Raw genomic sequence first — 27,985 nt, 5'->3', positions numbered from 1 at the left:
GCATGCCTCAAGTCCTCAGCCGCTTTGCTGTCTTGCTCTGAGGCGCCAGAATGTCACAGACTGCTGGTCTCTGCCCTGGCCGCTGGCTTGACGATTGATCTGTCCTTAAACCACTCAGGAGCCTCACCACAGGTCGTGTAGGCCTCGGACAGACTGAATTTATTTTTGTGCCAATTTTTAAAAATTAGTTATTGCCTGCTCTGTACCACTTCGAGCTGGTCTTCAGCATCTCTTATCATATTCCTGCCTTTTTGTTTTAATAATTGAGTTTTAAGCAATAAATCTTTGTCCCAGAGGATGATGAGTAAATCAAGAACAAAGGGCTGTATAACAAACTTTAACCTAATTTATCTTTGCTCACCCTCAGAGTGACATTTAAGTTGAATGTACTCATCTATAGATGTATTTTATGTTATTAAATGTACTTGAATGTACTCATCTATAGATGTATTTTATGTTATGTCCCTCCTGCCCTCCCTCCCTCCTTCCCTTCCTTCCTTCCTTCCTTCCCTCTTCCATCTTCCCTCCCTCCTGTCCTTCCTCCCTCCTTCCCTTCCTTCCTTCCTTCCCCCCTTCCATCCTCCCTCCCTCCTGTCCTCCCTCCCTCCTTTCCTCTTTCCCCTCCTTCCCTTCCTTCCTTCCCCCTTCCATCCTCCCTCCCTCCCTCCTGTCCTCCATCCCTCCTTCCCTTCCTTCCTTCCTTCCATCCTCCCTCCCTCCTGTCCTCTCTCCCTTCCTCCTGTCCTTCCTTTCTCTCTTCCTACATCCTTCCTTCCTTTTCCTTTCTCTTTTTTGGTACTAGCCATTGACTCCCAGGGCTTTTGCACTGAGCATATCCCCAACTCCTTTATATTTTAAAAATGTGAGACAGGGTCTCACTAAGTTGCCCAGGCTGGGTTCATATTTGTAATCTTCCTGGCTGAGCCTGCCAAGCCTGCAATTCCACCACTCTAGGAGCCTCAGGCAGAAGGATCCCAAATTTGAGCCTGGGTTTAGCAATTTAGGGATTTGGCAAGATCCTATTTCAAAATAGAAGATTTTTTTAAAGGGCAGGGCTGAACATATAATTCAGTGGGAAGGTCCTGGGTTCAATCCCCAGTATCACAAAAGAAAAACAAGGAAACAAATGATATTTCTACCCATGACTTTCTGAGTTTAAAAAAATTACTGAAGATTTTTGTTTTTCAGTATCATGACTGTAAAATGGGAATGATAAAAGGCTTTACCTAATGGGGTTGTTGTAGGGAGCAGGAGAGATGATACACGTTCTGATGGAGAACATGATGAAGCAGCCCCGAGCAGGACTTGAATTAACCAATTGACTTCTCATGTTCACTTCTGAATCTGTCCAAAGCCCAGGCCACTTATCTGGAAGTGGGCGATGGACTCATAGTAAGTGAACCCCTGTGAGTCACTGATCCCTACTAAAACCTGTAATGGCGGATGAAGCTGGGAAGCCTCAAAGGATAATACAGGATCACAGCCAAGTACACCTGGATCAGATCTCAGTTAGATGAAGACTGTAGCCTCAGGCATCTCACTCCTGGGTGGATTAACTTACTGCCTTACTTGGAGAAGTCCTTGAGTGGTTCCTTCCCTTCTTGAGTACTCCCCTCCCTTCTTCTGATAACCAAATAAATACGGGCCACCCGGAGAAGGTCTTGGTCTTAGCCCTGAGAGAACCTCAAATTCTGTGAGGGCTTTGATCCTCCTGGAGCCCTGAAATCATTCCATCTGCCCCTTTTTATTTAGCCTTCACTGTACACTCGTTCAGGAGATGCTGACCTGACCAGCCCGCGATAGGTAAGGGGTATTATTACCCTGATAATGTTCAGCACACAAAGATCTGTGTTCTTCTGTGCACTGAGCTGTCCAGAGTTTGCTAACTGGAAATGAAGGAATGACTTGCACCTACATTCTCCACCCCTCGGGCTGGACACCTTTTTCTGCTGTCAGACTGATGCGGAATTTAGGACCAGGCCAAATGGAACTGGGGAAGGCAGTTTCATTACACTAGCGGGATGGGGAACCCGGAGGTTCAGATCACCAGCCCCGTGTTGAGGCTATCAGTCAGTTATGTAAGCTTTCAGAGGGGAGTACAAAAAAGGCAGAAAACGTAACATTGTATGGTCAGTTACACACGTCTTTGTCACTATTTGCAAGGTAGAATTTACTCTTACAGAGACAAATAAGATTACTGTCATATAACATGGGGAAGAATCATTGTCTGAGGCTGGGCAGAGGTGTCCTCGAGGCGATAACTCTCTGGGACTGGAAAGTAAGCAGAACACCACTCTCTGGCTGAGTTGCACTTAGCTTGCAGCTGGCTCCTGGAGCGGGAGTTTTGCAGCTTTCTAATTATGAGAACCAACTGTGTTTCCCAGTCTCATTCTTGAACAATGTTAGAAATATACTATTGTATGTCAGGTGTGGTGTGCACGCCTGTAATTCCAGCACTCAGGAGGCTGAGGCAGGAGGATCATTGCGAGTTTGAGGCCATCCTGGGCTACAAAGTGAGCTCAAGGCCAGCCTGAACTGCACAGTGAGACCCTGTCTCAAAAAGACAAAAAAAAAAAAGAGAAAGAAAGAAAGACATATACTACCATAGAGATACAGGATTAAAATTTTCGTTACATTTAAAGTAGCCTCTACAAGACCTTTTCAGGAGGAGCCTTCCACTTGAATTTGGTACCCGAGACAACGTGAAGGTTTAGCAGAGTGTGGCACCAGCTGAGAGGCCTCAGCTGGTCAGTCCCCTTCGCCAGTGCCCTCATTTATATCTGTGAGACGGGAAATATCTAACTCCTTGCGATACGGAGCTCAACGGGAGAGGGGGACTCTGGCCCCTGGGCACTTGCTGTGGGGAAGGCAGAGTACTGTGCTCTGCACAAAGTTAGTCAGTGCCCTGAGTGACAAGGCAATCCCAGTGACTCCTTAGAAGCAGAGTCCCTGTTGGTGCCCCCAGTTCTCTGCTTGGAACGGCAACTGGGGGTACCGGACTGTGCAGCTCGCATCTGAGCAGGGAGGGGAGGGCAGGTCTTACAGCCCGAGGCTGTCCACTCTGGCTGCCCCCCAGCCAGCCAGCCAGCAGCTGACTGTGCCACAAGAGAATGACAGAGCCTGAGGGCCCAGGAGCGTGGCCAGGGACGGCCAGTCTCACCTGTCCACTTCTTCTCCACAGGAAGCTGCAGGGCAGAATGAAAAGCAGGAGAAAAAGCGTGAGTATTGTTTTATTATGCAGTCCCAAATCTTTTAGTGTATTTAGTCCACTTATAGCTGGTGTAATTGGTTTTCTCTTTCTTTTCTTTTCTTTTTTTTTGTCTTTTTGAAACAGGGTCTCACTATGCAGTTCAGGCTGGCCTTGAGCTCACTTTGTAGCCCAGGCTAGCCTCAGACTCAAAATGATCCTCCTGCCTCAGCCTCCTGAGTGCTGGGATTACAGGTGTGTGCCACCACGCCTGGCTCTTTATTTTCTTTGATTTTTTTCTTTTCTTTTTTCAGTGTTATTGTTGCTGCATGGCTGGTCTGAGTGCTTGTGCTCTCTGGCTGACACCAGCTGTTGGTGTTGGGAGGGGCCTTTGAAGATGGTTAGGTCACGACGGCAAAGACAAAACAGATTGGTGCCTTGGAAGAGAAGGGACTTTGCACACTCTCTTGCCATCTTCCGCCATTGGAGGAGGGCCCTTACCTGAGCTGAGTAATTTTTTTTATTATTTATAATCTTTCTAGTGTGTGACACTGTTACAGAGCTGAAAGAACTGCGCGAGGTGTTTTCTGCTTCCCACCATGTACTTCCTGTTTATCTTGCCCGCTTTGTGCCCCTTTTCTCTCCTTTCTTATTTTAGAACCGATCATTTTTGTTTTTATTTTTTTGTTGTTTTGTTTTGTTTTTGTTTTTCTTCCGGTACCAGAAATTGAACTCATGACCTTGCACTTGCCAGACAGGCGCTTTGCTGCTGAACTAAATCCCCAGCCCCAGAATCGATCATTTTTGAATGAAAAAATTTTACATTGAGATGTGGTATTTATATAGTAAAACCCATTCTCTCTCTTTTTTTAAACTTGTTCTCTTTATTTTACAGTTTTAAAAGTTTTGCCAACTGCATACAGGTCATAACCACCCATGTGACCAAGATGCACAATCGTTTCAGCACACAAAGCCTTTCCTGTGCTTGTTTATTACTCCTTCAGTACTAGGACTTGCACCTAGGGCCTTGCTCTGAGCTATTCCCAGCCCTCCTTACTCTGACACAGGCTCTTGCTAAGTCATTAAGTTGCCCAGGCTGGGCTTAAACTCGTGACCCTCCTGCCTCAGCCTCTCAGAGTGCTGGGACCGCAGAAATGTGCCACAGTGCCTGGTTTTTGTGTGCTCTTTTATAGCCACCCTTAGCCTCCGCCCATCTCCCTCCCTGACCACCAGTCCCTGTCTGTCACTTTAGTTTTGGCTTCTCCAGAGTGTCACATACATGGTGCCATAGGATTTGTTGCCTGTTGCACCTGCTTCTTTCAGTGAACTCAGTGCTCTTGGTATTCACCCACACTGTTGCATGTCCTTTGTTTCCTTCCCTGCTGAGCAGTGTCCCACTGCATAAACAACCAGAGTTGGTTTATCCGTTCACCAGCTGAAGGCGCTTGGACTGTTTCTGGTATTTGGCGATTACCAGTGAAGTGACAGTAAGCACTTGTGCATCCATTAGGGTATCTTGGTAGTGAGGTTGCCGAGTCTTATAGTGAACATGGTTTTACCTTGATGAGAAAGAGGGGAAGTGGAGGTCAGGCAGAGAGAGCAGAGGGGTCCAGACACTCTGCTGTGAAGACACAGGAAGAGGTCCAAAGCCAGATGTTGGGAAACAGTTAAAAACAGCATCTCCTGCCAACCCCCAGATGTCCTCACAAAGCAATCTCATTATGGAATAGCATGAAGTCGGAATTTATGACACATTCCAGGCACTTGGTTATAGAACTGTGCCGACGCAGAAGTGTTTGTTTCATGCCGTTACACAGCCGCTGGCACAGGACCTGTTTTCAGGCTGTTCAACCACAGGTCTTCAAGTCAGGAGGCCCTGTAGCACCTCTTATGAAAATCATTCGTAAGATCTGATTTTAAGCAGAAAAAGAACATTTGATTTTCTTCAGGGGCAGTTATTCATAGCACTCTCCCAGTCCCCCAGTACTTTAGAAGAAAGAAAACGACATTGCCAAAGAGTCTCCTGAATACATTTTGTTTTGACTTTGTGTCAGGCATTGTTCACCCTAAGTTAACCTAGCAATGGTTACGGTAACCATCTACATTAGCCACACTGGCTCTGTGCAGAGCAGAAATAAGCCTCTCCCATCATGATGAGGGAAGGCCTCTTGCATCTTGGAATGAGCCTGGGGAAGTCAGGCTGCTACTTCCCCAGAGAAACCGGAAGATGGTGCTCCGTATGTCAGAGATGATGTCCAGGTCCAGGAGGAGGCGTCCCTGGGCTGCAAACCTGGAGAGACTCTGACTTCGCTTTAAAGGATTTGCTGCTTCTCAGAGGGGTGAGGAACGATGTGCAGTTGCAACCTTTTAAGTCAGTATTCTAAAAAAGAGGAGAAATTTCTCCCATATTTTCAACAGGGAAAACAAAGCCCCCCTCTTTTCTTAGTTTTAATCTGCATTTGCCTTTTCACAGCCACTCAGGCAGTGTCCTGAGGGACAGCAAGGTGAAGGAGCGTCTCTCTCCCCGCCTCTCCAGCTGGAGCGCAGCCTTGCCGGTACCTTGACTTCAGCTGAGCAGAGCGCCTCTTGGACTGCTGAGCTCCAGGTGGTCCGGTGCTGTGGCTGTTGTCATGTTGCTCTAGAGCCGACGCTCGTGGCGCTTGGTTGCATCAGCCAGGGAAGCTCACGCTCCAGTTGAAGTGCTCCTTCTCACGAAGGAAATGTTGCCGCTGGCCTGGCGTCCGTGTGAGAGTGCTGGGTCTCCTCGCCAACACATCCACACCCTAACCAGGCCACCGAGTCTCGAGTAAGGTGCTTTTGGTTTAATAACTGATGTGTTAAAGTCTCATGACATGAACACTTATCCCAAATACAGGTGTCCCTTGTGGGTTACAGACACCTAAAATAACTGGCTTAGTGAGGAGAGTGGTGTCCTCCTCTCATGTCCGGGTTCTCAGCCAGACACCCCAGAGACGCCCAGACCCGCGAGAGCGCTCGATGCTGCAGGTCCTGTCCCGAGTTTTATCGCAGTGTGGCGGGGACACTGCCCTATGCCTCTCAAAACGCAGTCCTGTGGAACAGAAGCAAGGAAGATCAAAGGCGCTGCCGGCGAGCAGGTCCTAAAGGCAGTCAGTTCCCAGAGGCCACCAGGCCTCCAACATCACTGGCCACTGCCCCACAGGGAAGCCGGGAAGGGCAGGCTCTTGGGGAGCTGGGCATCGCTAGCCCCGCCTCACCAAGCTCTGTGACTGAGGAAGGAAGTGGAGGAGCTGGGAGGCGGGAATTGTCGTCCTTGACTCACGACTTCCCTGGCCACTCAGGCTATTTCAGACCACGCCCCTGCTCTTACCTTACTGGGGACCATGCGTCTGCATGGAGCAGTTAGAAATAATTTTCTATTAAAAATGAAGATTTGCCGGGTATGGCGGCATAATCCTGTAATCCCGGCACTTGAGAGGCTGAGGCAGGAGGATCATTGTGAGTTCAGGGCCAGCCTGAGGTACATAAGTGAGTTCAAGGCCAGACTGAACTGCATAGCAAGACTATGTCTCAATAAAGCAAAACAAACAAACAAAGATTCCAGCAGGGTGTGGTGGTGCACACCTGTAAGCCCAGCACTCAGGAGGCTGAGGCAAGAGGATCACCATGAGTTCAGGGTCAGCCTGGGCTATGTAGTAAGACCCTGCCTCAGGGAAAAAAAAGAAGAGAAGAGTTAATATTCTTGTGGAATGCCTCTGTCATTCTTGTGTGATTTATACCAGAGGTTCTTGAACAGTCTTGATTCAAGGAGCTGGTACGGTTTCTGTAATTCTTCATAGTCATAGTCAGAGGAAACCCTTAATAGTTCCTTTTATGAACTAGCAGGGCCTAGACATCTTCATAAGCACTTATATCCTAACAACTTAGTAGTGATTTGAAAAAATAAAATGCAGAAGTTGAAAAGAACAATAATATTTCAGTTTATTCTTAAATAACTGCAATTACTTACTAATGGAGTGTCTAACTCTTGTGAACTGTACTTCTCAAACTTTGGAATCAAAGTTTAACATCCCTGTTCATATATATATATATATACTTTTTTTTTTTTTGTCTTTTGAGACAGGGTCTCACTATGCAGTTCAGGCTGGCCTTGAGCTCACTTTGTAGCCCAGGCTGGTCTTGAACTTGCAGCGATCCTCCTGCCTCAGCCTCCTTAGTGCTGGAATTACAGGTGTGCGCCACCACGCCTGGCCTCTTACTTCTTTTTCAATACAACTTTCCTATAATATTCGCTTTTTAAAGAAGTCAAATAAACATTTAAAAATCCAGCGTCATAAAAATATGTTCTCATCTACAGGAATATAGTATAATCTTATTTTTTTTTTGAGACAGGGTCTCACTGTCTAGTTTAGGCTGGCCTTGAACTTGCTTATGTACCCCAGGTTAGCCCTGAACTCATAGTGATCCTCCTGCCTCAGCCTCCTGAGTGCTGGAATTACAGGTGTGCACCATGTCACCACATCTGGTGCAACACAATATAATCTATGTTGAATTATCTCAAGCCAGTGGGCCACAGGATGTCAGACAGAGGTTGAGTATTGCTGTTTTCCTGAAATCCTCGGTGTTTCCTGGTCCTGGGGGCTTGCTGTGGCACACCCACGCTCTTGGCAGGGTTTGGGGACCAAGTGCTGTGTGGTCTGTTCCCAGAGCTCCACTGTGGCCCTTACGGCTGTTGGTTTAGGTGGAGGAAGCCCTGTACAGGTCACCAGAGAGAGGCTGGGCGCAGGGCTGTGAAGGGACCCTGTGTGTAAGACATCGCTGTGGTTTGCATCCCAAAGACTAGAGCTTCCTATGCAACGCGGAAGCAGGGAAGTTGCTGCACTTGCCGCGGTCTCTGTGTGCTATGGTCTGGATCTTGAACGGCCCCAAAGGCCTTGTGCTGGGATCTTGATGGTTGGCCTATGGTGCTGTTGGGAAGTGCTGGGAAGTCCTGGGACCTCCGGGAGCAAGGCCTCGTGGGAGGAGGCTCGGTCCAAGGAGTGACCTTGAAGAGCATCTGGGACCCGGTCCCCTCCCTCCTCATGCCTCCTGGCTGCCATGAGGGGAGCCGTGTCCTCTTGTCCTGACGTGCCGCCTGGCCGCAGCCCAGAAGCAATGCAGCTAGCAGGCCAGCGGCTGGGCTCTTCAGCACTGTGGGCCAGAATGCGTCCTTCCTCCTTTCGTGTTGTTTATGTCCAGTGTTTTGTCAGAAATCTGATTAATGCACTGAAAATATGGACAGCACTATGTAGAGGGTGAACTTTCACAGTGACAACTCAGCGGAAAACAGCGGTGGGGTTAAGTTTACCCCCATTATCTTACTTGAGCAAATCCAGGCTCTTCCTTATAATAATAGCTGCTTGGAACAGATGTTCAATGCATTGATGTGAAAGAACTGAATTTCGTTCTGGTATTTCTTTTTATAAAGTAGAAAGATGTTGCTCTTCTCCTCCAGTATTGTGTGAAACCCTCTTCATTGCTAAATGGTGTGTATGTCCATCAGGATTGTCTGGAGAAACAGCACCGACAGGATACATACGTGCTTTAAAATGAGACTCGTTTTAAACACTGGCTACGTGAGTGTGAGTAGAGTGGAAGCCCCTTGATCCGTCCGCGGCTGTAGAACCAGGACGCTTGATGTAGTTAAAGGCCTGACAGCTGGGGGCTGCTGGTGTGAACTCCGTGCAGCCCTGAAGACTGGGGCCAGCTGTGCAGAGGGCTGTTCACACTGCTGCAGCTAACGCGGCCAGGCGGAGGGCGCACACCCAACGCCCCTGCGCTGTCTCCGTCTCGTCGGGCCCTCAGCAACGATGACGCCAGCCGCACTGGACAGGGCCGTCTGCTTTACTCTGTTGACTCAAGTGCTCGTCCCCGGCACGCCTGGGCACGGCCACTCTGTAGCATCCTGTGGCCAGCCACGTCCGCAGATGCAACAGCCGTGATGCTGTGATTCTCCTGTTTCCAGCTTTGCCTCCCTTAGCGCTGGTAAAGGAATCGGCTGTGAACTGCTTGTGAGGCTCGTGTCAGCACGTTTCCTTCACAACGCCCTTGGAAGTCGTTGTGCCCGTAGCTCCCTCCTTGAGGCACTGTGGCAAATTCTTCAGACAAACTTGGCTAAAGTTGCCTCCTATGAAAATTCTCTGGTCACTGGCCCTACCAGGCATGGAACTCTAGAAGGACTTTAATTAGTTGGGAAATTTTTTATTAGAAAGAAATTTTGCAGGAGGCATACTGTACTCAGAGCTCTCTGAGAAATCTGCCTGATGTTAAGGGTTTGAAGGGAGGGTAGAGAGGAGCCCTCCGGGCTCAGGAGGAAGAGTCTGGGGGAGAAGCGGCCTGGCCTGGCCTGCGGCAGAGCAGGGCGCGGGGCTCCGATCAGGCCACCGCTGAGGAACTTGGGCGAGTGGGAGAGTCACTGGCAACGCTGGTTAAAGAACATGCTAAGCACAGGCGCAGCTCGGCTCCGCCACGTGCACTGGACCACGCTGTGGGCGTCAGAGCCGCAGCTTAGAACCCGAGGTTCTAATCTATCGAGGGGCAGTAAGTTAGAGCTGTACCTTCTATTCTCAGAGATCTCATGTGTCCACATAGTGTTATTATCATTTTAAAAAGCTAGACATGATGATTAATGGTGAACTATCAATCTATTGTGAAGTGGCCACAGATACCATGGGATCTCTGATTTTCACAAGGTACTTTTTAGCCAAACCACCAGATGCTTGGCTGCTTGGTAACATGGACTTAAAGATAATTCTCTTTTTCTCTTTGAACTCTCCTTATGTCAAAGACCTTTTCCATTTACTCTGGATCCTGCTTTACTGTGTGGATTTCTTGCCTCTGGGTGACCGAAGCACAATCACAGTCATAGTCCAGGCACAGCACCTAGGTGTCACCTGGACATTTTTCATCCTGTGCCTTCCTGTTGGAAGAGGCTCTGCACTTTGCCGGCCTGCACCCACCTTTTCCCCGGGGGTAGATTAAATGGGAACATTACTTGGGTTGGGTGTGGGTGTGTGACAGCAGAGGTGTGCCTGAGTGAGTTTGTACACAGCAAATTTGGAAAAAACCCAGCCGCGTCCTTTGGGAACATGATGTCCATTATAACACCCGTTGCCCCTGGCCAGAACACAATTGTGAGTGGGTCTAGCAGAGCGGAGAGAGACAGACAGAGATGCGGGGTGGGACGCAGGAACACTGGGGCCTTGTCTGAGGGCCTCGCTGGCCCCTTCCCTGCTGACCGTGGAGCCGGCACTGCGAGCCCCAGCTCTGTAAGGTCAGGGTCCAAATCTGGACAAGACCAATTTACACCAAAAGTCAAGACTGAGGGACAGATGAGGAACCGTTCAGATTGTTTCTCTCATATTTCATCAACCAGTTCATTTTTCCTTCCAGTAATTTAAAGTGGCTCATTTATAAAACAAAGCACTCATTTTACACATTTATACAGTAAAATAGCATTGCTGTTGAAAATCTCTGGCCTGTCTTTTATCTTTTGAAATCAGATGTTCAAGGTGGTATGCTGTCAAATCATTTTTTTTTTTTTTGATACCAGGAATCAAACTCAAGACTTGATGCTTGCTAGGCAGGAGCTGTGCTCTTGAGCTAAATCTGAGGCCCCATGCAGTCAAATATTTAAATCAAAAAACAGCATTTACTATTTTGACACACAATTTTGTTTGTAGACACAGAATAATTGCCTAGTTGTAGATATGGCTGTAGGCTTAAACGTTTAAGTTTGAGGTGAACTATGGGAGGGTCCTTATGTGACCAGTGACATACACTTTTCCTTTCTGAAGGAACTTTCTTCTGTAGGTGGTTCATTCATTTGATACTTTTCAATAACCTCTCTAACAAAATGTTTGGCACACCCCCAAATAGTTAGATTTAGAGGAAATTTTCTGTGCTTTGAAAGGGAGAGGTCACCAAACAAGAATAAACTCTTGGGGTTGAAAAATGTTTTGTCAAAATGAAATGTAAAGTTCAGTAGGAGGAAGATAATGAGAAAACTTTATAAAAGGCAATGCAGAAAGTCAGAGATGGAAGCAAGCAGAGAGAAGAAGATCCATTCAGACAGCTCAGTGGTCAAGTGATAAGAATTTTGGGATGAGAAGAGAAATACAGAGAAATAAATTCATCAAAACAAAAGGAGAAAGTTCAAAGTGGAAAGTTACGAATTTCCAGATGAAGATGTCACCCGCAGCGGGTGGGGAGTCGCAGAGAAGCACAGACAGCGACACTTCAGATCTCTGGGGCTGAGACCAGCCCCTCTGCAGGGACGCCGGCCAGAGGCTGGCACAGGCATGTGCTCACCCGAGCCAGGCTGGGATCCATCCTCAGGGCCACAAAAACCAGGCAAAATGAAAAGCAAACAGCAACAACAAAGGTTCCGAACATTTCCACGGGTCAGGAGAGCGTAAGTCGTAGGCAAACAAAAACAGAGAAGACTGCAGCAACACAAAGACATGGGAATTTGAAAGGTCTGGAGCTCCTCAAAATCAGCACTGGAGAAAAATTTAGAAAAGCAGTGCATCTAGTAATTCTGAGGGAAAATAACTTTGAGCCTAGAATTCTATATCCAAACAGGCCATCAAGTGGAAGGGCAGAATAAAGCAGTTTTCAGACATGCAAGCACTAGGAAACATTCATTTTATAGAAACACTGTTTATTTATTAAGCAGTACAAGGCACTGAACCTAAGGTCGTTACACTGAACTACATCCACAGCCCTTTTTGATTTTCAGACAGGGTCTCATTAAGTTGCCCAGGATGGGCTTGAACTTACAATCTTCCTGCCTCAGCCTCCTACAGGGTGGAGATCACAGGCCCACACCACACCCTGGCCCTGCTTATACCCTTTCTCAGGAAGGTATTGGGGGTGCGTCTCAGAATAAAAGGGAGCAAGCAAAAATGAGGGGGCAGGCATCAGACTTAGGACAGGTCATTCATTACAAAGAAGATCCAGGCCTGGTCCAGGTAGAGAGAAGCCGGCCTAAAACTGGGAGAAAGGGTTACAGAGGACAGGAGATGGAAGAGAATATTCAACGCATTAGAGTGCTTGGGAATAATTAATTGGTCTTTGATAGATTTGCTGGAGCTTTTGGAGAAAATGAGTCATAAGCAAAGTTTAAAAACTCAGCAAACTAAAATAGAAAAATGAAACCAAAAACGGGACAATTATTACGTCCAGGGAAAGAAAGCTGCACAAAGAAGGACGATCGTAGTCCACTACGAGGCTCTAATATTTACTTATTTGTAATCCTATAAGGACTGACACAACTGTATTCTGTGGGTGGGGGAAAAGAGAAAGGAAGAAGTAGAGTGTAAGACAGCTACAGCCTCGAAGGAAAGCCAGGAGTCTGCAACACACACGTACATAAACGGCTGTTAGTGTTAATTGTGTGAAAACAGAAACAGAACAGCTAGAGGAGTTAAAGGAGGCCACTCGGTGGGCGGGGTGACTGGGGGCTCTGTGGGCTGTTGTTTCCAACACAGGTCTTTTAACACTATTTCAACTTTGCACAAGTGCTGCTCTTATAAATATGGAAACGCATGGAGTCCTTAGTCGGCACCGTGGGGCCTTGATTTGCCAGGCTGTGTAACAGCGTCATGAGCAGGGTGTGAAACTGGAAATGCATTGGCTCGTATTTCTCCTAGTTGGAAGGCTGGTGTCACAGGCCAGCTCCTTCTGAGGCAGGACGGGCCAGGCTGTCCAGCACTCCTTTGACTGGTTGGTGGCCATCCTCTCCCGGGCTGTTCGTGTCATCTCGCCTGTGTGCTCTGGACTGCAGATTACTCCTTGGTGTAAAAACAAGGGTCGTGTTGGGTTGTGGACCACTCTGCTATCCTTTCTACTGTAAAATGTAAATATTCTAAGAGATATTTTGAGTCTAAGTATGATAAAAGACTTTCTCATCTATTTTGTGCGTGTGGTTTGAAATTCAGTAGTAAAATAATTTGTTATTTAAAGCTAAAAAAAGAAAAGCTCACCCACAGCATTTTGGGCGTTAGGTCTGAGCGTTTGGGAGGCTGGGGACACAATTCAGCCTTGACCTCGGGGCTGTCAGCCACCGCCCAGCGCTCTGGGAAAACCCTCTGCCGTGCCAGCAAGCCGCGGCGGTTCACTGTGGCTGAGTCCACTGGAGTCCTGGGAGGTCTCTCAAGGTGCTGTCCAGCAGAGCGCTGCTGCCCTGCTGTGGCCCCTGCGGCCCTCGGGGCCTGGGAGTGCCATTGCGTGAAGGGCAGATGCCAACTTGACCTCAGAATAAGAAGCACTGGCACAGTGAGCCACTTGTGGGACCGCCCTACTTCGGCTGCATAATTGTGCGTCACCCCTTGTATTGTGGAGCAGACAGCCGAAAGTGGCCTTCAAGAGAATGTGCCCTTAAAGGCTATAGGAAGTTTGGGGGAGTGGCGGGGTCCTTTAGGAAAAATTTTACTCTTTGTGATACTGTGGATTGAACACAGGGCCTTCGTGTTGAGCCACAACCCAGCCTCTTTTTATTTTGTATTTTTACACAGGTCTTTCTAAGTTGTTAAATTGCCCAGGCTGGGCTCAAACTTGTGGTCCTCCTGCCTCAGCCTCCTGGAGTGATGGGCTTGTGCTACCACACCTGGCTCTAAAGATAGTTCTTTACAGTCTTCCCACTCAGTCATGAGTTATTAAAATAATCTGACGTCTTGTTGTTTTGTGGTTAGAAAGCAAGTCCTTATAGCTGGCCCACAGTGTCTATAAGCTTCCTTAGGACCTGGACACAGGTGCTGAGCCAGACAGCCCTGCCTGTGCAAGGCCTGCTCCGCCCAGCGTGCAGCTCTTCCTGGGGTAATCCTCACTCTGACCCAGCGCGGTGGGTCCTGTAGTTCTGCCAGGTGCAGGGCTTGTCCCCAGTCCTCGGCCACACTCACCACAGCACGACGCCCCACTGTAGGGAAGAATCAGTCGGCAGATGTTTACAACTCATCGTGCAGAGAAAGATTTAATTACCCACTTAGTAGACAGATATACTGAGTGGTTACTGTCTCATTGTCTCATCTTTTCTAATTCTCTGGCTGATTTTTTTTTTTTTTGGCATATGCTGAAACAAGGGCCCACAAGAAATTTGTTAATAATGTTGACATTCACAGTTTACCATCTCTCAGGGAGTTCTGGGGATTTAAGAGGCAAAGTAGCTACTTGATTAGATTGGTTTCAGAAATATCCTTTCAGGGTTCAAGTCACTTGTGAGTAGTGCTACATGTGTAAAAGAGAACTTAGCAGAAGCACAGGGTTACAGGATCCATGAAATTTAACAGCACAGGGAATTATGGGACTTTATAGCACAGCCCTCAAATTTTAGCAAACTGATAAGAAAATGTCTAAGACCAGTCAATATTATCATGTTGATTGAGTGACGATTCATTATTTATAGAAATCATTATTTATAGGATTTGTATATTATTTATAAAATTCATTATTTTTAGAAATCTTCTAAGAGAAGATTTATAAAAGTTTTCATTAATTTGAGTGTAATTGTCTGTTTGTTTGTTTTGTTTTGTTTTTTTGTTTTTCTCTGGTACCGGGAACCGAACTCATGACCTTGCACTTGCCAGGCAGGCACTTTTGCCGCTGAGCTAAATCCCCAGCCCAATTTGAGTGTAATTGTCATGGAGCCTTCCAAATTCAATCTTAACTGTAAGTAGACTAAATTAGATTTTCTCCTGTATGTGCATGTCAGTCTTGAGGTGTGTGTGTGTGTGTGTGTGTGTGTGTAGGTGGGTGGGTGGATTGGTTCTGCACGGAATGTGCAAACCGAAGTCCCGAGAGAGGACTCTGTCTGTGTGATTCTGTGTTCGAGGCTTACGGGCAGCTCAGGGTGAGGATGGAAGTGCAGGCGGGATGGTGGCCATGGGAGTGGCATGCTGGTGGAAGGGTGTGCGGGCTTGGGGGACCTGGCTGTGTGCATGTGGGGTAGAGTTGACATGGAGCGTGCTGTGGCAATGGGTGAGGTTTCACATGTGGTACTGAGAACATGGGAGGTTGCAAGATGTATGTGGGGGCCATGCGTGGGTGACGGTGTGGGGGAGCATGTGTGATGTCTGTAGCTTAGTTCAGCGTTTGTTTAGATTTTCTTTTGCTCTTTGTTTTGGCCTTTCTTTTTGTCTTTGTTTGGCCTTTGTTTTGTTTCTGTTTTACTCTTTGTTTAAACTTTCTTTGGCTTTTGTTTGGTCTTTCTTTAGCCTTTTGTTAAACTTTGTGTGGCCTTTTTGTAGTCTTTGTGTAGCTTTTGTTTTGAAGTGGATCTCGGCTGAGGCCCCATCAAAAACACCTTGTGTAATGAAAACCCAGATACACAGCCTCTCCCTATATATTCCGTGTCTTGAGGAGGCCTCAGGCCCTCAGCGACGAGGAACCTGCGACCCAGGACCGAGGACTGGAGGTAAGCAGAGGACGGTCTCCACTCTCCTCACCTGCTCTTCACCCTCAGGCGGGAGCAGCGTGCTGCTCCGGCCATTTCCTCCCATCCCGGGAGAGCTGTTGGGATAGCAGGCAGGGTTGGGGCCATCGGAGAATGGAAAGAACAAAACACGGAAATCAGCTAGTTTACGCCGGGCTGGACAGAGCCCTCTTTGAACAGCCCTGCTCGTCGTGGGCTCTATCTGGGCCTGCAGCGCTCTGAGCCCAGCGGGATTTCCTCAGCTCACAGGCCCCTGTTGCTGCCGTGAGCTCAGCGGTGCTGTTGGCTTGTTTCTCCTTTTAAGGTTTTTTTATGATTTGAAAATGAATTCTTCCTGGAAAATGATTGGACTCTTATGTGTGGGATGCCGGGGCGGGCGTGGGGCAGCAAAGACCAGTGACCTGAGACGGGAGATGCGCACGTGCCTGCCCTGTCGGACTCTCTCAGGGAATGTCCAGTGCTGTGGTGGCAGCAAACGGGAAGAAGAGAGCATGTGCCAGGGCAGCCAAGTAGTGAACGTGGCTAGAACGCCAGAGGCAAAGCGGAGAAAGGGATTTCTGGTGTCGTGGGTAAAACGGGGAGGGAGAAAGCAGAGAGCCCCCGGGTGTGCAATGTGCGGTTTCGTGGTTATGTAGGACGGCAAGGGGGCTTTTGGTGAGTGCATTTCAGAAACTGCTTCAGATTTACACAAGAGTTGCAAACAGAACAAAAAATTCCAGATGGGCTGGTTTAACTGGATGTTAACATCTTACCACATTAGCTTTATCATCATCATGACAAATCTACATATACACGTATATTACATTTTTTCTGAGCCATTTGAGCCAATTGCAGACATCATCAAAATCAGAAAATGAACCCTGAGCAGAATATTGTTTTGGAATCTGAGGTATCTGGAGTGCATCAGCTTGGCAGAGCCCGTCTGGGGTCATGACTGCCTTGAGTTGTCCCGCCTCTAGTGTCCCTCAACCTGGATTCTTACCCGAGATGCTCTCTGTCACGGCTGGGACAGTTTGGAAGCCTGTGGGCTGGTATGTTGTTAGATGTCCTTCAATATCAGATTTATCTAATACTTACTAGGATCTTAAATGAGTACATGAAATCATCAAAAACTATAAATCCGGAAGTTTTACAGGCAGCTCTAAGCACTCACCAAAAGTGTGTCAGAGCTGCCCTCTGGCTCCGAATGGCGGCACTGATGATACAGTCCTGTGTTTGGTAGGCTTAGGTTTTGTCTCAGAGGCCTATCATTCCTTTCTCAGCACAGCTATCTGCTGGGTTGGTTCAGTGATGAGCAGCCCCAGCAGCCACTCTGGCCAGCTGGCTGGCAGCTGTGAGCAGGCTCGGGCTGTGTGCCAGCGACGGGCCACCCCGAAGGCCGTGAGAGACTCCGGTCAGGTCTCCTCTGCGTCCTAGCAGCCGCATTCTGGAAGACTCTCCCTCTTTGTGGCCGGAATCACAAGTCTGAGATCCCTACAATGTAACTGGAATTCCTAAAACATACTCTTAACAAAATCTGTAAGGTAGAAAATGTTATCCACATTTCACAGATAAGAAAATTGAGACCCAGCGATCAGGCCATGATTGCACATGGCCACGCAAATGGCACAGTTCAAATGAAGGTCTACACCCACTGATTTTTTATGGGTGACATGCATTTTTTACTAATATATTATGCACTTTAAAGTTATGAAAATTCAAGTTAAAAAGGTGGCTGAAGATGAAATAAATAATATTTTAAAAATAATTTTGTGCCCTGATTAGAATATTGCATGGAGTCTTGACTTCCCAGTGGACTCTCTGTATGTTGTGAGAGTTACTAAGATGGACTCTTTAGATCTGCAGGTATATTCATATTCATATTTTTTCCCTCAGAGAAAACTCCTAAAGTCATGAAAAATTAGAATGTGGGACAGCTGATTATTATGCTGTATGATCTCTGTATCGAGTGAACATATTGTGGCTTTAACAGAACCATTCCCTGGATGAGGTAGATAAATGTTTTCTTTCCTAAAAGTGGAATTAAATTACAAGCCTGGGTATCTGTTCTAATTTAAGGAGGAGGAACTCAGCTACTGGAAAATGTACCATTAGCTCCTATGCCTACCTTATCTGCCGTGGAAGTCATCCTGCAGTCTGTCAAAGTATTTCAGACCTAAAGGATTATGTGTCCCCATGACAAACCATTCTAGGGTAGAAAATGAAGACATAAACACTCCTTTCTCTCACTCAGTCAAAAGAACAGGAGCCAGGACATGGAAGGCAGGGAAAGCCAGGTTACCAGTACTAATCTCAGATGGCCATTTTTGGATTGGGTCTTTAAATTTGGAAGGCCTGATATTTTGAGTTCTTTATATGTTCTCAATAGTAATCCTTTGTCTGAGGAAAAACCAACAAACATTTTTCCCCAACTTGTGTGTTGTCTCTTTACTCTGTTGGTGGTTTCTCTTGCTGTGCAAAAGCTTTTTAATGAAACGAGATCCCAGTTGTTGATTCTTTGTAATAGTTCCTGTGCATTCAGGATTTTATTAATAAAGTCTTTGCTTATACCAATGCCTTCAAGAGTTTTACCTGTTCTATCTTCCAGGAGATTTAATATTTCTGTCCCAATATTTAGATCTTTGATCCATTTCAAATTTAGTTTAGTGCATGGTAGAGATATGGGTCCAATTTTAATCTTCAGCATGTGCAGAGTCAGTTTTTCCAATACCATATATTAAGAGTCTCTTTCTTCCAGTGAATGTGTTTGGCCCCTTTGTCAAAGGTAAAGTGGTTGAGTATGTGTAGTGTTTCTGCATCTTCTAGTCTGTTCCATTGATCAGGTCTTTTTTAATTTTTGTTTTGAGATGGTTTAATCACTGTAGCTTTATAGTATCATGATGTTTTAATATCGTGATGTTTTAATCACTGTAGCTTTATCGTATAATTTCAAGTCAGAGACTGTGATGCCCCCTGCTTTGTCTTTATTGCCCAGAATTGCCTTTGCCATTCTAGGTCTCTTCTGGTTCTAAATGAATTTTAGGATTGTTTTTTCTAAATCTGTGAGATATGCTATTGGAATTTTGATTGGAATTGCATTAAATCTGTATAACAGTTTTGGAAATATGGCCATTTTCACTATATTGGTTCTTCCTACCCAAGAGCAAGGGATATCTTCCCATTTTGTGATATTCACTTCAATCTTCTTTTTTAGAGTACTGTAGTTTTCAACATAGAGGTCTTTTACATTCTTCATTAGATTGATTCCTAGGTATTTCATTTTTTTGGATGCTATTGGGAAAGGTGTTGTTTCCCTAATTTCTCTCTCAGTGAGTTTGTTATTTGTATACATGAAGGTTATTAATTTTTAAGTGTTGACTGTGTAGCCAGGTACGCTATTGAATTTATTTATTTCCTAGTAGGTTTTTAGTGGAGTTTTTTGGGTCTTCTATGTAGAGTATCATGTCATTTGCAAATAATGATAACTTCTTCTTTTCCTATCATTATTCCTTATTTCTTTCTTTTGTCTAATTGCTCTGGCTAAAGTTCCCAGGACTATGTTAAATAAGAGTGGAGACAGTGGACATTCTTGTCTTGTTCCTGATTTTAGAGTGAAAGTTTTCAGTTTTTGTCCATTTAGTATGTTGGCTGTTGGTTTGTCATAGATGGCTTTTATTCGATTGAGATAAAGACCAATTTTCTGTAGGTTTTTTTTTTATCATGAATGGGTGCTGGATTTTTTTCAAAGGTTTTTTCTGCATCTATTGAGATGATCATGTGATTTTTGTCCTTGGCTCTATTAATATGGTATATTACATTTATTGATTTACATATGTTGAACCATCCTTGCATCCCTGGGATGAATCCCACTTGGTCATGGTAAATAGTCTTCTTGATAATTTGCTGTATTCTGTTTGCCAGTATCTTATTGAGGATTTTTGCATCTATGTTCATTAGAGAGATTGACCTGTAATTCTCTTTCTTAGTTGGGTCCTTCTCCAGTTTTGTTATCAGGGTAATGCTTGCTTCCAGGAATGAATTTGGGAGTATTTCTTCCCTTTTAATTTCATTACAGAGCTTGAGAAGTTGTGATATTAGATCTTCTCTAAATTTCTTGTAGAATTCAGCAGTGAAGCCCAGTGAATCCTGGGCTTTTCTTTGTTGGTAGGATTTTTTTTTATTTTAAAGGGAAAAAGAACCTAACAAAACCACAAAAATGAAGACAGAAACAAAAAACAGCACAGAAACATCAAAAATGATACATGACCTCAAAACAAAATGATAGGAATTAACAATGGTTGCTACATTTACATAAATGTAAATGTTCTCTTCAACAAAGTCGCTCAGTTCACCGGATGTAAGAATGCAAGATTGATCCAACAATCAAAGATAATAACAAATAGTAAAAAACAAATTGGAAATGATACAGAGCTTCACCATACAAGATGGTAGGAATTCAACAATGGTTCTTATATTGCATATTGTTATCTTCAAATCAGTTGTTCTGATTACCAGATATAAGCATGCAAAATATTTATTGTTTTTTATGCTGATTTGTTTATGTATTTGTTTTTGTTATTTTGATTTTTCTTTTCTCTTTAAAATGTTGGTCGGTTTTTAATTACATTTTTTATTTCATTGATTGATATTGGTTTATTTAGGGTTTTTATATCTTATTGATTCAGCTTTGGTAATTTGTATGTATCTAGGAATCTGTCCATTTCTTCAGCATTTTCCATTTTACTAGAATACAAGTTTTCAAAATAGGTATAGAAGATCTTCTAGATTTCTGTGGTGTCTATTGTGGCTTCACCCTTTTCTTCCCTAATTGTATGGATTTGAGTCTTTTCTTTTCCTTTTTCCTAAGGTTGGCTAGGAGTTTGTCAATTTTATTTAAACTTTCAGAGGAACAACTCTTTGATTCATTGATTCTTTTTTTTGTTTGTTTGTCTCTTTGTTTTTTAGTTTCCAATGCATTAATTGCTGCTCTGATCTTTATAATTTCCTCCCTTGTCTGAGATTTTGGCTTAGCCAGCTCTTCTTTTTCTAGGAGTTCAAGATTCAACATTAAGTTGTTTATTTGTGCTTTCTCTATTTTCCTGATATAGGTATTCATTGCTATAAATTTCCCTCTTAAGACTGCTTTCATTGTGTACTGCACGTTCCGATATGTTGTATTGTCATTATCATTTAATTATACAAACTGTCTAATTTCTTCTTTAATTTTATCTGTGACTCATTGGTTGTTCAGGAGGGTGCTATTAAATTTCCATGTGTTTTTGAAGTTCTTGTGGTTTCTTTTGCCATTGGTTTCCAATTTCATTACACTATGGTTTGATAACATGCATGGAATAATTTCAATACCTTTGCATTTACTTAAGCATGTTCTGTGGGCTAGTATGTGTCTATTTTTGAGAATGTCCTATGTGCAGTTGAAATGAATGTGTATAATTATGTTGAAGAGTGGAGCACTCTGTAGACATCTACTAAGTGCATTTGTTCAAAAGTTTGGTTCAGTTCTATTATTTCATTGTTGATTTTTTGTCTAGTTGATCTGTCTTTTTATGACAGTGGTGTATTGAAATCCCCCAATACTACTGTGTTAGTGCTTATTTGATTTTTCATGCCCATTAATATTTCTTTTATATAGTTGGGAGCACTGGTATTGGTGCGTATTTTATGATTGTTATCTCTTGCTCTTGGATTGTTCCCCTTACAAGAACGTAAAGACCTTCTTTGTCTCTCTTAATCAGTCTTGGCTTGAAATTCACTTTGTCTGCAATTAGAATAGCTATCCCTGCTTTTTTCTGGGTTTCTGTCACATACAGTATTGGTTTTATCCTTTGACTTTCAGTCTATGAATTTCTGTTTGAATTAAATGTGTTTCTTGTGTACAGAATATTGTTGGATCTTGCTTCTTGGTCCATTCTGCCAGTCTGTGCCTTCTGGTTGGTGAACTGAGGCCATTAACATTGATGACTACAACTGATATGCATTGACTTACATTTGTCATGTTATTTTTCTGTTTTTTGCTCCCCCTCCTTTCCCCACCTCCTTTTGTTTAATTGTTTGCCTTGCCTTTGCCTTTCTATTGTGGTTTATGGGGTTTTATCTTTTTGTCTCTTTCTAGAATGTCCTTCAAAGCATTTTGGAGTGCTTGTTTCATACTCATAAATTTCCTCAGATGTTGTTTGTCATGAAAGTATCTTATTTCTCCATTGATTTTGAAAAGATAGTTTTGCAGGGTACATCAATCTGGATTTAAGGTTGTTTTCTTTTAGAGCTTGAAATACTTTACTCTAAGCTCTCCTTGACTTGAGGGTTTGTGCTGAGAAAGCTGTGATTCTGATGGGCTTTCCTTTATAGGTGATTTGTTATTTTTCCCTGATCACTGTTAAGATTCTATTCTTATGTCAAATCTCTTATGATGTGCCTGGTTGTAGATTTTTTTGATCATAGCTATTTGGAGTTCTATATGCCTCACTTAATTGTATGTCAAACTCTTTTTCTCTACCCAGGAAGTTTTCTGCCATGACATCTGTGAACAGTTTTTTTTTTTTTTTGTAGCATTTGTGCTACCTCCTGCTTTTCCATTGACTTTAATTAATATTAAGTTATTCTTCTTTGCATCATCTAGAAGCTGCTGTATTGACTTCTCATGGTCCTATGCTATTTTTAAGAAATCTTTCTTTCCATGATTGATAACTGCAAGCTTCTCTTCTAAATCTGAGATCCTGTCCTCACATTGGCTTAATCTACTGTGAATACTTTCAATAGAATTTTTATTCTCCTGGATATCTGCTTGAATTTGCCTATGGATTCCATTTCTTTCCTATGCTGAGCATTCATGGCTTCCATAATTTTCTTAAGCTCCTCTATTTTCTTGCCTGTATCTGCTCTAGAATCACTAAGCATGATTTCCATTGTGGACACCATCTCAGCAGTTATCTGGGAAATTATTTCTGATTTATTTTTTTCTAGAGCCTTATTTAATTGCTTTGTTGTTACCACTTCAGAGAGGTCAGGTGGGTGGCTTTTGGATTGACCCACCTCATTGCCCTCTGGGCTTGCCTTTGGTTAACTGGATGTCTAGGGGGTTGCTTCTTATTTAAGTGTCTTCTCATTTTCTTTTCTTTTCTTTCTTTCTTTTTTTTAGTTTAATTCCAGATGTGATGTTTATAAATTGTGGGTTGCTTTATTGCTAGTATTTAGAACCCTTAGGAAATGACTACTTCTTGTAGACATCTTCCAGGTGTAGCTGATGTTTTTGGTTTTTGAGTCTTCTGTAAGATTCTACCTCTTCACTTCTTTGGGAATGAGAAGTTGCTGCTTTTTTGGCCCAGCCCCTGCTTCTTTGGTACTGTACCACAATATTTTCTGTGGCCTTTCATCAATCTCAGTCTTGGAATACCAGGAAGAGCAGCTGTTTAGAACAAATGTGTCACTTTTGGCTATAGTGGTACCAATGACAATAGCACAAAACACAGCCTAGAAAATGACAAACTGAAATAACCATTAATTTGCCACCTTTAACTGTATGAACTAGGCTGTGGTTATATAACAAAATCTAAAACAAAGCAGAAAATTGTATGCAGCATGTAAGTTCTTAATATGTCAATTTTGCCCTCAGGGGTTAAAATTTAAAGTGGATAAGGAGCCAGGCATGGTGGCACACACTTGTAATTCCAGCACTCAGGAGGCTGAGGCAGGAGGATTGTTGTGAGTTCAAGGCCAGCCTGGCCTACAAAGTGAGCTCAAGGCCAGCCTGAACTGCATAGTGAGACTCTGTCTGAAAAAGACAAAAGAAAAAGTGGATTAGGGAGAAAACAGAAAAGTGTAAAAAGAGGAAGAGATTAGATATAGGGCAGGAGAACAAATGGGGATCATGCTAACTTTGGGAACTAGTGTAGAAAATTGGAGGGAAAGAGAGAGAAAGAGCTAAAAAGAACAGAATAACCACAAACAGGTTAGACACTGCTTTCACCGTCATACAAAAACAAGAAAAACAAAACTACAAAAAATAAAAGAGAGAGAGAGAATTAAAAACAAGTCCACCTCCAGGTTTGTCTCTGCTGTCACTAGTAGACAACACGTGGGGACAGAATGCAGGTCTGTATAGATTTGTCCCAGGAAGCTATCAGTAGCTTTTTGGTTGCATAGTGAATAATCTCAGCAAGCAGACCTTTCGGTGGCCTGCAGCTGTTCAGGCACCTTCTGTTTGGGGGAACCCAGGTGGGAGCTGCTAGATGGAGCCACCAGCAGCTCTGAGTTCTGAGCTAAGTCAGTCCCTCTCCAACGTAGTTCTTGGCCAGTTGCTGTCTCGTGTGGGACAACTGAACCCTCAGCGCTCACTGTTGGTGCAGTCATTCCTGTCCGCTGCCCCCCTCCACTGCTGTGCTTCTCCTTGGAGGCCTCTGGGGTTGCTAGCGTTTAAATTGTGTCCACCAGTCTGAACTGCTCTTCTGGTGCCTCTTGCACGGTGCATTCCATCTCAGGGATGAGGTGCCATTGGGTACTTCCTTCTTCTTTGTTGGAATTTCTCACTTCACTTTGTGTGAGCTTCAATTTGCACCTCAGTTCTTTCGTAGGTTCATGAGACTGACTTCCCTCCTGCTTATTTTCCCCACACTGCTATGTTCCAGTGTCTGGAGAGCAACACTCCAGAGGCTCTTTCTCTACTTCTTACCACTCCTCCATCTTGACCCCCGAATCTTTACTTTCTTTAGCAGGTCAGTAATGATAATCTTTGGGTGTGCTTCCATTAACCATTTTTTAAATCTTGGTTTTCAGTGTCCTTTTGTTTCTTCAAGAGTCTGGTGATTTTTGTTTCTTATTTTGGTATGTTAGACATTGTGGACAATGGATTGTAGAGGTTTTGAGTTCTGCTAGATTACTGGAGGGCGATTGGACCCATCAGAATTTGGTTTTAGCTTTGCCAAGACTGGTCTGTCATTTTGAGGACTAGTCTCTATCCTAAGATGAGGTCTTCTGGGGTCTCAATTGAAAGTTTATGAGTTCACCAAAGTCTTACAATGTTTCTCAATAATGTGTAAATCCAGCTATTTCTTCCCAGCTTTCAGCCTCTTCAGAGATTTTTATTCTGGACTTCCCACAGTCTCAACCCGGAGTTAATTGCAGAACTTTGGATTTTGCCGAGTATCTGAAAGACAGTATATATATTTCCTCCAGTGCCTGTTACTCTCTCCTCTGTGCTCTTCAGAATATCTTCAGTATTAGTACCTAACCTTTTGGTTGTGTGCTGGAGGAAGGTACTGGGGATTGACCCCAGGGCCTTTACACTCAGCTACATACCCAACGCTATTTTAATTTTTTATTTTGAGGCAGGGTCTCACTAAGTCACTAAGTGTCCCACACTAGGCTTAAACTTGCAACCCTCCTGCCTCAACCTCTAAAGTGCGGAGATTACAGACATGGGCCAGATGCTGGGCATAGTATTCCCTAACTCTTTTTTTTTTTTTTTGAGACAGAATCTCACTATGTAATGCCAGCTCTCCTTGAACTCAATATGTAGTCCAAGCTGGCCTTGAACTCATGGTGATCCTCCTGCCTCAGCTCCTGAGTGCTGCAATTACAGGTGTGCACCACCATGCCTGGTCAGCACCCCCTGACTCTTCTATGTCCTCTCTCTCCTTTGACTTTCACCCTGTGTAGAGTTTGAAAAATATCTTCAGAGAGAAAAGCAGCACAAATATGGGTTCTCTTCCTTTGATTTCTTTCAACTTTCGGTACTCAGTGCTTGAAAAACACTTCTAAAACTTCATTAGTGTGTATTAATTCTGGTGTCTTGGTACGCGTGTGTAACACACCCGCTTGTTTCCATGCCTCATTTCCGGCTCGCCGTATCCCCCATCTCTGTCTCCCTTCCATTTTCGTGTCCTCTGCCTTTCTCCATTTTCTTCCCAGACTCCCCAGATGAGAGAAAACATCTGGTATTTTACTTCCTGAGCTTGACTTATTTTGCTTAACATGATGTTCTCCAGTTTCATGTATTTTCTTGCAAATCACATGAGAAAATAACTCTTTCATATATTTGGTTTAGCTTTACTGTCTTCAGTGGGAGTATAAATTCAATAACTGTTAGTTTACCATGACTGAATTTTGTTCAAGAGGAAGCTCACGGCACCAGAATTTCAATTATTTTTTCAAGCAGATTTTAAAATGATTTTCAATTATTCATTTAAGCAGTTGTTCTTTAAAGCTAGTGAATCTTAATCTGATTTCACTGAGAACTCTTCAAAGATTTTTTCTGAGACAGGGTCTCACTATGTAGTCCAGCCTGGCCTTGGTCTCAGCAATCCTCCTGCCTCATCCTCCTGAGTGCTGGGATTACAGGCATGTGCCACCATGCCCAGCTCTCTAAAAATAAATTAGTTACACAGAGTTTCCAATTACATTGTTATTACTAGAATAACAAATTATCTACTAAGACAATCAATCAGAATTACAGGTTTCTTTTAGGGAATATTTTTGTGTTTAGAATGTTCATAATCTTATAAGACCCTTTTGTCCAAAGGAAACTTCCCAGATCTGATATTATTTAAAAAGTGTGGGAGAAATGGTTATGAACAGTCATATAAATCTCTATATTGCATAGGAAAACAAGGCCAGCATCCTCTAAAGTTCTTCCATCTCTCTTTTGAGAATTTTAAGGAAAGAGGGAATTTCTTTAATTCCTTTTTTTTTTTTTTTGGTTTTTCTCTGGTACCGGGAACTGAACTCACGACCTTGCACTTGCCAGGCAGGTGCTTTGCCGCTGAGCTAAATCCCCAGCCCTTTAATTCCTTTCTTGAGATGATTCATTTGATTGTGAATATTTGAATTTTCAGAGTCATACTGGAATCTTATTCACTAATGTTATAAGCAAAAGTCAGGCTTGTGGAGCTCAAATTGCCAGAAGAAAAATAACCAAAAATAATTTGGAAAAATAACCAAAGGTAATTTATTTAATGATAGTAAATTAATGGGCCATGTGGCATTGTTTTCTTCTATCATGTTCAGGTAACTTTAAAAAATGTGCATGTGGGGGCTGGGGATTTAGCTCAGCGGCACAGCGCCTGCCTGGAAAGTGCAAGGTCGTGAGTTTGGTTCCCGGTACTGGGAAAAAAAAAAATGTGCATGTGATTTTGTGACTGCATCTTTGCATCTACATCAAATAGTATGATATTTCTTAGGATGAGCATGTGAAGCTCCATGTTGAACACACTTGAATTAATCACAACTCAAGTAGCCAAAGCACCAATTAACCAGAACACATGTGCTGCTTCCTTTTCAGGACCAAAGAAGCAAATGATACCAAGACAAGCTCATGACAGAGATCTAATCATCAGATGTGTGCAGATAACAATACAGGTACAAATCAATCTCTTGTACTCTTTTGGATCTGCCTCTAAGCTGTTGCAAAATGATCACTGTATTCAGAATGTCACAATGGAATGTAGAGTCAGCTGAAGACTGAACAATCCAATGTTCAATAAGAGTTAAACAGTTTTTAAGTATGTCCATGTGTCTCATAGATTCTTGATCCTGAGAGCAGAAATATGAGAACAAAACAAAACTTCTGTCATAGAGGTTGTGACCCACGCCAGCTCTTGTCTGTGTTTGACAAGGCCATGCACCATGCACAGCAGAGCAGTCATTCCACGAAGGAAGACTTCTTCTCCCTTCTCTGTACTCAGACTCCACCAGCAGAGTCTTCCCATCCTCTCAGTGGGACCTCAGCCCTCTTCTGAGTGCAAAGCTGCATGTGTTTCTCTCTAGTGGGGCCACTGACACCCACGCAGCTCCAGGAGTGAGAGCGGGGCAGTGTCCTCCCCACTGCGCCTTCGGGCTGCTGCTCTCTCACTTTCTGGTTCAAGCTCTACATTTGGAAGCGTCGTCCCTGTCCCTGTGGCAGCCTTCACCTGTGTTCTCAGTCACTGCTCCTGCTTCACCCGTGGCTTGGTTACGGGATTCTCCACTCCCCTTCTGCTCCCTCCACCTACCAACTTAGATAAACTTTGACAGTTGTGTGAATCAGCTACTCAGCTCTCCAGCGAGTTACCTGCTCTGTGTCGTCCATCTGTTGTCAGCCCGTGGTCCTTGTCAATACCTGAAACTACTGTGTCAGTGAAGTAGTGCAAATGGCTGGTGTCTCACTCACTTCCTTCCTCTCAGTTGCTTTGTCCATTATCCCTCGACAACCATTCTTCCAGCAGTGCTGTTAGTTGCCTTGTCCTTCTATCTCCCACCCATTCACAGATCCAGGCACCAGCCATTCTTTTACATTGTCTCTCATCTTTGTATTACTGACAGAATCTGAGATCCATCATTTCAATTATTCTCTTGCAAATTCACAGCAAATCTCAAATCTA

The 27,985-nt window shown here is 44.1% G+C and overlaps 1 protein-coding gene across 1 annotated transcript in view; it reads left to right on the top strand.

Moving 5' to 3' along the window:
* Nucleotides 1-15,493: 15,493 nt before the first annotated feature.
* Mobp (myelin-associated oligodendrocyte basic protein) overlaps nucleotides 15,494-27,985 on the top strand; it is a 55,329-nt gene continuing 42,837 nt past the window's right edge. Inside the window, exons 1-2 of the mRNA XM_005383583.2 lie at nucleotides 15,494-15,617; nucleotides 26,908-26,984. The gene's annotated coding sequence lies outside the window, so the exon portion shown is untranslated. The remainder of the gene's footprint in view (nucleotides 15,618-26,907; nucleotides 26,985-27,985) is intronic.

This window comes from Chinchilla lanigera, unplaced genomic scaffold, assembly GCF_000276665.1.
Source record: "Chinchilla lanigera isolate Chin_1 unplaced genomic scaffold, ChiLan1.0 scaffold00019, whole genome shotgun sequence".
Taxonomy (NCBI): domain Eukaryota; kingdom Metazoa; phylum Chordata; class Mammalia; order Rodentia; family Chinchillidae; genus Chinchilla; species Chinchilla lanigera.
The sequence above is the reverse complement of the archived record's forward strand: the minus strand, read 5'-3'. Positions and strand labels throughout refer to the sequence as shown.